The sequence below is a fragment of the Choristoneura fumiferana genome, chromosome 17, assembly GCF_025370935.1.
Source record: "Choristoneura fumiferana chromosome 17, NRCan_CFum_1, whole genome shotgun sequence".
Classification (NCBI taxonomy): Eukaryota; Metazoa; Arthropoda; class Insecta; order Lepidoptera; family Tortricidae; genus Choristoneura; species Choristoneura fumiferana.
Genome location: NC_133488.1, coordinates 6,669,286 through 6,680,714, shown reverse-complemented (window position 1 = coordinate 6,680,714; position 11,429 = coordinate 6,669,286). Strand labels below are relative to the sequence as shown.

At 35.6% G+C, this 11,429-nt stretch overlaps 1 pseudogene; it reads left to right on the top strand.

The window, feature by feature from the left end:
* The first annotated feature begins 3,375 nt into the window (after positions 1-3,375).
* Positions 3,376-11,162, top strand: LOC141436874 (uncharacterized; annotated as a pseudogene).
* The last annotated feature ends 267 nt before the right edge of the window (positions 11,163-11,429 follow it).

Genomic DNA, 11,429 nt, shown 5'->3' with positions numbered 1-11,429 from the left:
ATATGTTAGATACGAGGAAGTGCAGCTGTGTGATAATAAATAGGTCTAAATATAAATAACTATAATATTTATTAAAAGATATACATAAAGAATTTAACATATCTTTAGAAAATGCGTACTTGAAAGTCTGAGAAACTCTACTGTCTAATGAATAAATGTGATAAGTGTAATAGATAACTTTACCAAAATATGTACTACCTCTTATAATTTTCCTAGATAGGTATACGGTTTGTAAAATGCTTTATAATTTTATAGTTTTGTTTGTGTACTTTACGTATTCTTACCCTCCCTGCACATTCCAAAAGTGAATGTAGGTAGGACAAATATTTAGGAAAAAAGTAAAATTTAACAAGTACCCTTAAAAGGTAGGTATTTCTAAATTTCTACCGAAACAGTAAGTTCATCATAGTTATCGTCTTAGTCTATATAACGTCCTACTGCTGGGCACAGGCTTCCTCTCAGACTTAGAGGACTTCAACGGCGTACACACACAGCATAACATTAAAAACAAGTAACATCAAATTATGTCTAATAATAAAGTTGAGAGTCAAACCCAGGCTCTTTCCTTTCTTACCAAATACACACTTACCATATAAAATATTTGTTATTTTCTATGTTCTCGTCTTGGTTAAAATTTTTATCTTTTTATAATATTCGACTGCACATTGTACTTATCAACTAACCAACTGAAATATTTTGAGGGTTATTAAACTAACCCATACAGTATTTTTAGGTATTTAGTGGATTTTGAACTTACTTACTCTTGTATTTGTGTATAAATTTTATACGTACCTATTAGTTCATCTGCCAATATTTAACATTGAAGAAACTATTTACACAACTCAGGGTAAATGGGGTCCCTTAAGATTTAATATTATCCATTTACTTAATCTTAAAGTTACATTTAGATAACCAATAAAACGAATGACAAGTAGGATAAATTTAAATTTACCTAACATTTTGACAATTAAAATTTTCTACTTTTTAACGTATCACAAGATACTATGAATTTTATGATATATAATAACCTTTACACCTGCTTTCATATAGTCAATCTACCTGTCATTGTTATTTGAGCGTAATTATAAGCCGTGGTGGCCTAGTAAGCCGTGGTGGCCTAGTGGTTTGACCCATCGCCTCTCAAGCAGAGGGTCGTGGGTTCAAACCCCGGCTCGCACTCTGAGTTTTTCAAAATTCATGTGCGGAGTTACATTGAAATTTACCACGAGCTTTGCACATCGTGAGGAAACCTGTCATATGGCCAAGTCATTCTGAGGGGACCTGTGCCCTGCATCCTGGGATGATGATGATATATCCTATAATTGAACAAAATGTTTAGAGCTAATAAGAACTTTTTAAGCGGTTGAATATCTTTTGTACAATATTTTCCTAAATATTTAAAAACTGTATTTCGGTGGACAGTAAGTATAATAATAAAGATTATTGTGTTCTTCAAAACTAGTATGATTTCTAAAATCTTAATTCTTAAAGAATAAAGTTTACCCAAAAGGATAAATTTTCATAAAACTTCAATATCGATAAAAACAGCCAATTTCCAAAATTGTACTAGCACACTGTCTTGAGGGCTTTCAGATTTGTAAGTTTCGCCAAGCGCCGAATTAAAATGTAATAAAAGTGATTTCTGAATTAATTTTCCTTAGATTCGTATTGGAAAAATTAAAACAAAGAATTAAATCATGATTGGTTTTTTGGAGTCTTATTGTATTTTTTTATTTCAACTCCAAATTTGTTACTTTTACGGGTATCCCGTGAAACCATATCGAAAAAGATTCGTATTGGAAAAATTAAAACAAAGAATTAAATCATGATTGGTTTTTTGGAGTCTTTTTGTATTTTTTTATTTCAACTCCAAATTTGTTACTTTTACTGGTATCCCGTGAAACCATATCGAAAATACAAACTAAGACATGGATGCACCGAAAAACTAAAAAAGGAGACCAGCACTGGAAATCGAACCGAACCGAATCGAACCGTGCTGCGTACTATAACCCCTACACCACAGCTGCAGCTGTCCAGCAGTGGTGTAGGGGTAGCACGCAGCACGGATTGCTGAGGACCTGGGTTCGATTCCCAGTGCTGGTCACTTTTTCTGGTTTTTCTGTGCATCCATGTCTTAGTTTGTATTTTCGATAAGAATTAAATCGTCACTACCTTTAGAAAAACTCGGACTTACCTCAATATCGATAAATTTTATGACAACATTATTTCAAGGGTTAATTTTGTTTAGGTGAAGAGTACGATTGAGTTCAATTCTGGAACTGACAGTGTTTCATTGAATGCAATTTTTGTTGCCACAAAAATCTATGATATGGTTCCTTGGAACAGATTTTTATGTCTTAATGTTTCTGAGTTTCCCAATTATACTGATCAATCCTCATGATTAGTCATGACCCACCATAGTAACGGAGAAAACTTTACAATCTTACTGACAGTCTGTTCACCTACCTAAAAACAAACCACCTGCGACAGTATTGCCAAATTTTAATCGACTAATCATTGACGCGCGTTTGTTTACGTTCGCGTCTCCGACCTCGGCCTGACGCGCATGTGGGCGCTGGACGCGCGCCAACCACTCAACATCTTGACGTAATAACCGACTTTTGAAACTGTTCCTACAGTTGTGGACGAAGATAAAAGAAAGTGTGGAGGACCGCAGAAGAATGCGGACTATAACTACATCTAGATTAGCGCACACTACGACTAACCTTATTGTGAAAATGCCTAGGTGAAAGAATGTTCGAGTATAGCAAAATCGAAGGCCCAGGACATAGCAGAAGTGTGGCGATGTAATAACTCGATTTCCACCGGGATGCCTAAATATTTACGTGGCATCAGTGTTGGCAAGTACTATGGCAAAAGTTGTGGGTAAGTAAGTAAGTAACCTACACACTAACTATGTGGACAAGCACCCGAAGACAAGCGTACCTACCGCTTTTCGCTGTCCTGGGTGTCCAACGAAAACCACTCAACACCACTGATGTAGTCAGTACACAGTTTACACAATAGAACATAGAACAGTCAACTTATATATACATATATTGTGTCAGTCAAGTTCAAAAGTAGCAATAACCGTTTAGTATTTTGAAATACAAACAGCAATACTGAGACAGTTCGAAATATATGCCAATATAACCACAATGAATAAGTAATGAGGGGTTTAGTTACTTTTAAGCTGAAATGTATGCTGTAAGAGGTATGAAAAAAAACAGATGAAAATAATTAAATTTACAAATGAACAACGCACTAGGTAAGTCGAGAAATAAAGTAGTCTTATTTTTCAAATCTTTTATCATCTATGGGTGTCATTACCCAAAAATACATTCATGTGACAAAAGTCTTGACTTGACCCCATTTCACTTTCATAATATTTTAAACCAAATATTTTACTTGGAATGTCGCAAGAATTGGATCACAATTAGACTTAAATCTCGCCGCCGGACTTTATAATAATTCCCACAGCAAAGACCTTGCTATAGATTTAAAAATACGCTTCGTTCGCGCGGGAACATGCAGTATTCAGCCGGCGGGATAAAAGACAAGTAGCCTGAAACGTTTATTTTCGTTCAATTCTAATTTGTTTTCTTTACGCCAAGTAAATTAACTCAAAACTTTAAAGTGTGTCTAAAAACAACCATTGGATAATGAGTTTCGAGGATTGAAAATGCATTACGGTGACAGCATTCTACCTGCGGCAGTGATCCATTGGAATTACCGTGGCTTCACCGAGTTCCCCTTCAGCTTCTTCGTGGCGAGGAATCAGAAATCACCGATATTTATCTAAAGGAAAATCTAATATCCCGTATCCCGAGCGACATCGGCAGGTTGGAGCATCTAGAGAGCCTTTACTTAAGCGGTAACGATATAACGCAGTTGCCTAGAGAGATATCCAAGTTGCGAGCTCTAAAGTGCCTCGATGTTAGCGGGAATCGATTGAGAAACATCCCCGATGAGATAGGCGACGTGAGGAATTTGAAGTTCCTGATATTAGATGAGAATGAACTGAGCGAGTTGCCGTTGAGGCTTGCTGAACTGAGGGCGCTCCGGTATTTATCGGTTTGTGGTATCTAGTCCTGATTATTTAGTACGTGTTGTTGTTAACATTGTTGTTTTAGTGCATTAAAATAAATCAAACACGAAATGCATGCGGCTCACAATTGTTTATGAGGAGTATTATAAGGAGTTGGGAAAATTAATCATTTTGTTCAATAATGTTTATGAGTTGCTTAATTTTCTATTTTTTTGTAATTTCTGCGTCAAACACTAATTTTTATTTCATCAACAAAAATCACTAAAGAAAAAATCATTGATTGGCCTAATACTATTTAACATTCAAGAAGAGATCGTGTTTTAAAAAATAAAATCTTACGAGATATTTACATAGATTATCGATCTAGTGCGCTATCAGAAGTGAAAAATTTAACTTCCCACTTTTTTTATTTGTATGATTTTTCTGTTTGATTTTTTTTATATCATACCCAATCTAAATATTATTAAAAAAAAAACGGAAAATTATGCTTGGGCTTCTCATTTAACTCACCTGCAAATGCCAGTGTAATAAGGCTCTATGAGTGAATGTCACCAACTTACTATAACTAACTACTTATATTACCAATGTCAAACCAGCCGACAAATCACGAACGGCTCGAAATCATATATTTTTACATTGAGTAAGTTGTATAGTAAGTTGATATTATTTATTGCGATACCACCCAACTCAAAATACACAAATAGCACTCACAATCTAAATATGTTTATTTTCTAACCCGCATTGTTGCTATAAATCCAAAATATATTTGTACAATTTTACATCCAGTGGTTAACAGTAGTCAAGTTTACACGGCCCCGTTACCAGCTTTTACCATCGCTCGTAAACTTAACGAAGACAGCTCGTTTGCATTAGTAAACTTTGACCCCATCCATGAATCTTATTTCTTGTGATTAAGCTCGAAAATCAGTTGTTTTGCAGCCAAGTGAGGCTGTCGTGTGGCATTTAGCGCTTCAGATAACTAACTGTCAGCCATAAATCAACGTTTAGCGTTTCCTCATTGATTTGCTTGGCCTGACCTGTTTGCGTGTTCCTGTGAACTGGGAATCGATTAATATGGAAATGGGAGGTTGTCTAATCCCATTGGTTTAGATTGTGCAACGCTGTGTAACGATTCGATTTGATCCGGTTGGATTACTGATCGATTTCATGTTGGGCTTGATTGATAGACACATTTTGAACGGGAAGACCGCGATTAAGTCTTGTGATCTGAGGCCTTTATCGTCTAAGACACTGAGAATCACAATCGTTTTATCACTTCTTTCTGTCACACAGTGTACCTAAGGTTAGAAAGAGATGCTGAATGCGATCGCGAACACCAGTGCGTTAGACCATCTTGCCTCTGATCCTCCGCTATGCCGCATCAAGATTTCGAGGCCGGGCTCCCACTTCTTGATTTTTTTGGAATTTATGTGTGAAATTAGGTGCCATCAGCCAAATATGTGGTCTACCACCCTAAAGTTGATAATCGTTTGCATGTCATAAAACAATAATGCCAATAGACGTGTCTGTCAACTTGAAAGTTCGACTTTAGCGACATATTAATTTGATAGGAACTTGTTTAAAAATTGATAGACCACTTATTTGGCTGATGGTACTTTTGAAATTTACCATGAGCTTTGCGGCAAAGGATAACATTGGGAGAAAACCTGTATACACCTGCAAAGAAAATCATTGATTTGTGTGGTGACCCGCAGTCGTCCAGCAATCACTTCTCCTTCATTCAATTACATCATCACCATCATCATCATATTCATCAGATCAGAATGTTCGGTCGAGTGCCAAGCCGGTTTCTACCTAAGGCAAATAGTAAATCCGAAGTTAAGTACTCACAAATTCAAAAGGGTCACTATGACAATTCGACACTTCAGTTCCTCGGTACAGAAAAGATCCAGGCGGAGTCGGATCGGACGGAGCAGAATTTCATAACCTTCGCTCCAGACAAATTAATGATCGCTCGAAAGAACCGGATTCGATAAAGGAGTCGGAGTCGATAAGCGGATTCGGTTCCAGTATCGGAGTTGGTTTCAGTGAATCAGATCACTCTTAGTCGGAATTATACCCATATTTATCAGCAATAATGTCTTTTTTAACTATTAGGTACAACACCCGGGACTTATCAAGCTAACAATGTAATACTCGTATTACGTCGACGTTTCAGTCACATTGCAGTGGCCGTGGTCGTGACGTGACTAGACTGAACTGGAATGTGGCTGAAACTTCGAGGTATTACTCGTTTTGTTAGCTTGATAAGTTACAATAGTTACGAGTGAAAATCACAAAAGTTTAAAACAATTTGCATTTGTTTTGCAGGTGGTAGGACCTTAGGTCCGCCCGGATTGCAACCACCATCTTGCTCGCTAATCCTGCCGTGAAGCAGTAGTGATTGCACTGTTGTTTTGGCGTGGAGAGTAAGACAACCGGTGAAATTACTGGCACTTGAGGTATCCCATCTTAGGCCTCTAGGTTGGCAACGCGGGCGGTGGTGATTTCTTACTATCAAGAGACCCAATTGCTCATTTGCCATCCAGTTGAATAAAAAAAATGTCTTTTTGATGATTACCAGATAACAACCTACAATGGCTGGCCCAGCGGCCCGTGTACAATTACCACCACTGCGAGTTCCGTTTCTGGCGCAACAACCTGAAGGCCATACCTTTCTCGCTTTGGTATCACATGTTCAGGAACCAGCAGACCAGGAGCTTTGGGATCGGGTGAGTACCTACCAAAATTATAAATGCAAAAATTTGTGAGTGCGTGCGTTGGTGAGCTTTGGGTCGTTGTTTGATTTCATGTCGAATATCCTGCTAATATTATAAATGCGAAAGTTTGTAAGTATGCGTGTAACGTGTTACCTTTACGCTCAAACGGACGGATTAGGCTGAAATTTAGTATGTATTATACTTAATGTCTGAAATAACACATAAGCTACTATTTATCCCAATATTCCCACGGAATCGGGACAAAAATCCAAAAATTTCTACCACCGATTTCGGCGACACGAAATTCGGTGCGGAACGCTTTTTATGCGTTGTTAGTATTGAAAACCTCGATGTAATTTTAAATTCACGCGAGATTTATTTTAATTTCTGAAATTTTAAGTGGCCTACTCACCTAGCAATGTTAAGACATATATGTGCTTATATTTCCTTCCCTTTACATTCCTCATTGCATCTGAGATGGACATGTTTACAAAAACCATATCGTCGCTCGGCAGGCAAAAGTACTAAAGCGACACTTTGGGCTAAAATTATATATTATCGTTCTTGTAGCAATTTCTTTGTTTCTTTTACAAAGACCTAATTAGTATGAAGTTTGTTTAGGAAAACGTACATTAACGAAGAACACTTTCATAAGAAAGTGTATACATAATATGAACATTGAACTCAAAATTAGATCGTTTATCCGTCATTAATTATAATATACTATCTACATAATGTTATCTACACAGATAAATACACTAGACACTGGCAAATTTATCTTCTGATGGAAAACTAACAAACTATCTGAATATAGACAGTAGAGTTATCTAGTGTATCTGGGGGCACCGCAGTGCCCCCGCCAAGTCGAGCAAAACAAAAACATAGGCACGGCCGTACCATACTTTTCTCGAAGTCATTCAGGCTATAATGTATTTCCATCGGGAAAAGTCTGATCTCAATCAAAATACGGCCATATACGACGGCCCTAAAACTTCATGTTAAAACGGTTGCACGATGGGTACCTACTAAGTAATTTAATAAGTAAATAAGGTTAGCTAATTGAGATAGCATGATAATTACTAACTTTTCCCATAATAAACCTACCATGGAAAACCATTATACCTACACATTATTATACACAATATTGCAATGTAAGTAGGACTTCAGTACTCGTACACGTGGAAAATAAACTCGAGACAAACTTATTTTTACGATATAAGTAAATTCGGGTTTTGTTCCGCGTACCTTGATTTCACGTCTCGTGATCATGACGCATGCAACTGTGCCGAAATATCGAGCTTCTCTAAAATCAAGGTACGCAGAACAAAACCCGAATTTTAAATCATAAAATTAGTAATGACTGCGATAGTCTAAAACGTTGTGTCGAGCGAGACAAACTATAAAAGTTAGCAAAAATGTATTTTGTTATTTTTTCAGAAAGCCACAAACTCAACCTGTCAAACAACAAGTTTGTCGACTGTCGATCAGAACTCAAAACGGAACTCAAGAACTTGACATACAATGCCCACCGCAATATCAAAATATAATCGCAAACATATCACCACCGAGCCTTTATGAGCTAGCTAGAAGAAAAGTTTACCAAATTATCTGTGATACAGCTAAAGAACATGACGCTGAAGTACAAAGCATTTATTCCGACTTTTCATATAACTCTAGCAATAATAGTGTAGCATTTCATCAAAGTGACATAAATAGTTTTAATACGAAACACTTTGCAAGCGGAGATAAAAATGGGAACTACCAGATCAAACTCATACCGTCTGTTTTGAAAAATGAAAAGAAAACAAAGGGTAGAAGTTATTACGCGATATCTGATATAGTGCAGGAATATTACGGTTTTCTACCCCGATTTATGAAAGAGGATTTATGTAATGGACCCCTATCAAGATGTGAGAACGTCTCCTGTACGAAACCTATATTTGATTTCGTGTTATATGAGTTCTGTCTTGGGTAAGAAAATTGGATGATTTACATGTCAGCGTGTTAGTCATAAAAGGGATCGGACCTTTTTGACTTAAGACTGTTTTCATAGACTTTCCTAAACGCTCAAGGTCCCAAGAGTAAATTTACCCACATCAAGAGATGGCAACTGCCTTTCCTTTTGTCGAAGCATAATCTTACTTCTTACCTTATCCTTATATACTTATAATACTTACTTATATTATATACTTATACTTAAATCTTTTAATATTATAAATGCGAAAGTTTGTATGGATGGATGTTTTTAAATTTGACATACAGGTAAAATATACCCCGGATTAACATAATTATAGGCTACTTTTTTACTCATATCCCTAATTAAAGTATGGTCCTGTGGGATCGAAAAAGTTTTAAGTAAGTACATACTAATTCTGCGCGAATGAAGTCGCGGGCAAAAGCAAGAGGATATGAAAAATAAAAAGATATGACCCTTTCGGTTATTCAGGACTACAATGAGAAATGACCACTTCTTGAAATAGCCAGTTCTTAAAATGACCGCTTATTGAAATGACTAAGTACTCTTTCAAAATTTCCTATTTTTTTAGATGAACACTTCTTGAAATAGCTATTTATATTTATAAATTAGCTTTTTCTGCTATATTTAGACCCTTTTACTAATTTAAAATCAGTCCGAGACATTCATTCAATCAATTTACGTTTCAGAATTAGGTACGACGGCGAGTGAAACGAGGAGAAAGTGTTAGGTTCAACTGGACCACATTAAGTTATATTACACTATTGTTCGATCAAATTTAGATGGTAATTTTAAGAAGTAGTTCTATACAGAAGTAGACATTTCGAGATATAGTCATTTTAAGAAGTATTTATTTATTTTTTGTTTTGGGCTATGGCCCAAGCCCTCTTGTTCTGAGAGGAGGCCTGTGCCCAGCAGTGGGACATATATAGGCTAGGATGATGATGATGATGAAGAAGTATTTAGGTATTCCTTTTTCCACCGAAATGATTTGTAACGTGTTATGTGATTTCGCAACGAAGTTTACATCAACATTAAAAATGACAGGTAATTAAGATAGATATATCTGTGAAAGTGAAATTTTAAAATGAATATTCGCAACAAACCTACTGTAGGTTTCGGGCTGAGGTATATATCCCCTCAAAAAAGGTAGAAAAATGTAATGAAAAGTTGAAGTTAGCTCTCGCAATAATACTGTGGTTTCAGGGGTAAAATGATATTTCATAATATATATTTTTTTGTTTCAGAGAAATTACCCTGATTGATAGGACAGAGCATGTAATACTAAGCGCAGTTTTCTGTTCAAAGAATTGTGCTGAAATCTGGAAACAAGACAAAAATACGATACCATGGAGTTTGTTACAGACTTGATAAAAAAAAAAAAATTTGTTATAGTTTTACTAAGTAACAAGAAGAAAGAATGATTTAAAAGTTTTCTAATAAAAATTATTTAATAAATTTTAATTGATTGTTAAAATTTATTTTCTGTCGCTTTGAAATATAAATAAAATATTCATATAACGACACCTCCTAAGTATACTGGTACAAGTGCATAATCATAAATTTACAGGAGAGCTGTTCAAAGGTTCCAAAACCTGTAACTTTCTCATTTGATGATATAACTTTTCAAAATTTTTGCATTGGTTCCAAAGAAAATATTTGCTTTCTACCTGTATTCATGAAATTTTGAAATTTCTTATAGTTTTTGAGAAAATTGCAGATACACTACTATACGCGTATTTTACATCTTGTAGTTGTGCGGTATACTGAGCTAATTACCACTTGCTCCAGCATACGGCGTAATGCGTAGATTACTGATCTAACGATATTTTTATATTGTATATGAATTTTTAGATGAAATACTTATATGGCTTGCAATGAACAATAAAACAGATGCTCTTTTACCTTCATCTATTGATTTATAAACGTTTTTATCACTTGCATCAATATACGCTAACATTAGCATGCCACTTGTACCAATATACCGCTAGTAATTTTTTAAACGTGCTATACAAAATACAGAAATATACCTTTATAAAAAACCTCACTTGAAATATAAATGGTTTTATTAAGAAAAGTAATTGTATTAAGTGCTTTGAATTAATGGAAGCACATTCAATGGATTCGTATTCCTGTTCAAATGTGTACTAGTATTTTATTGTGAAAGGTTCCTCATGTGATACATATATCGCATCGCACCCATTTGTATCCACATAACGGTTTAGCTTTTTGTGCCTCTTCAGGGTTCCGTACCCAAAGGGTATAAACGGAAACCCTACTACTTTATACTACTTCGCTGTCCATCCGTCTGTCACCAGGCTGTATCTCATGAACCATGATAGTTAGACAGTTGAAATTTTCACAGATTATGTATAACTGTAGTCGATATAATATATATATATATATATATATATATAACAAAAAATAGATCAGAATAAATATTTAAGGGGCCCCCATACAACAAATGTATTTTTTTGCCATTTTTTTGCTAATCCTAATGAAGTTGTATAGATGGTACGGAACCCTTCGTGCGCAAGTCTGATTGGCACTTTGCTTAAGACAAGCTTTGACATGAAATATTGAGTCAAAGTCAAAATATCTTTATTCAATTTAGATTGTAACAAGCACTTATGAATGTCAAAAAATTTACCACCGGTTCGTAAAAACCTCTGTTGAGAAGAATCTG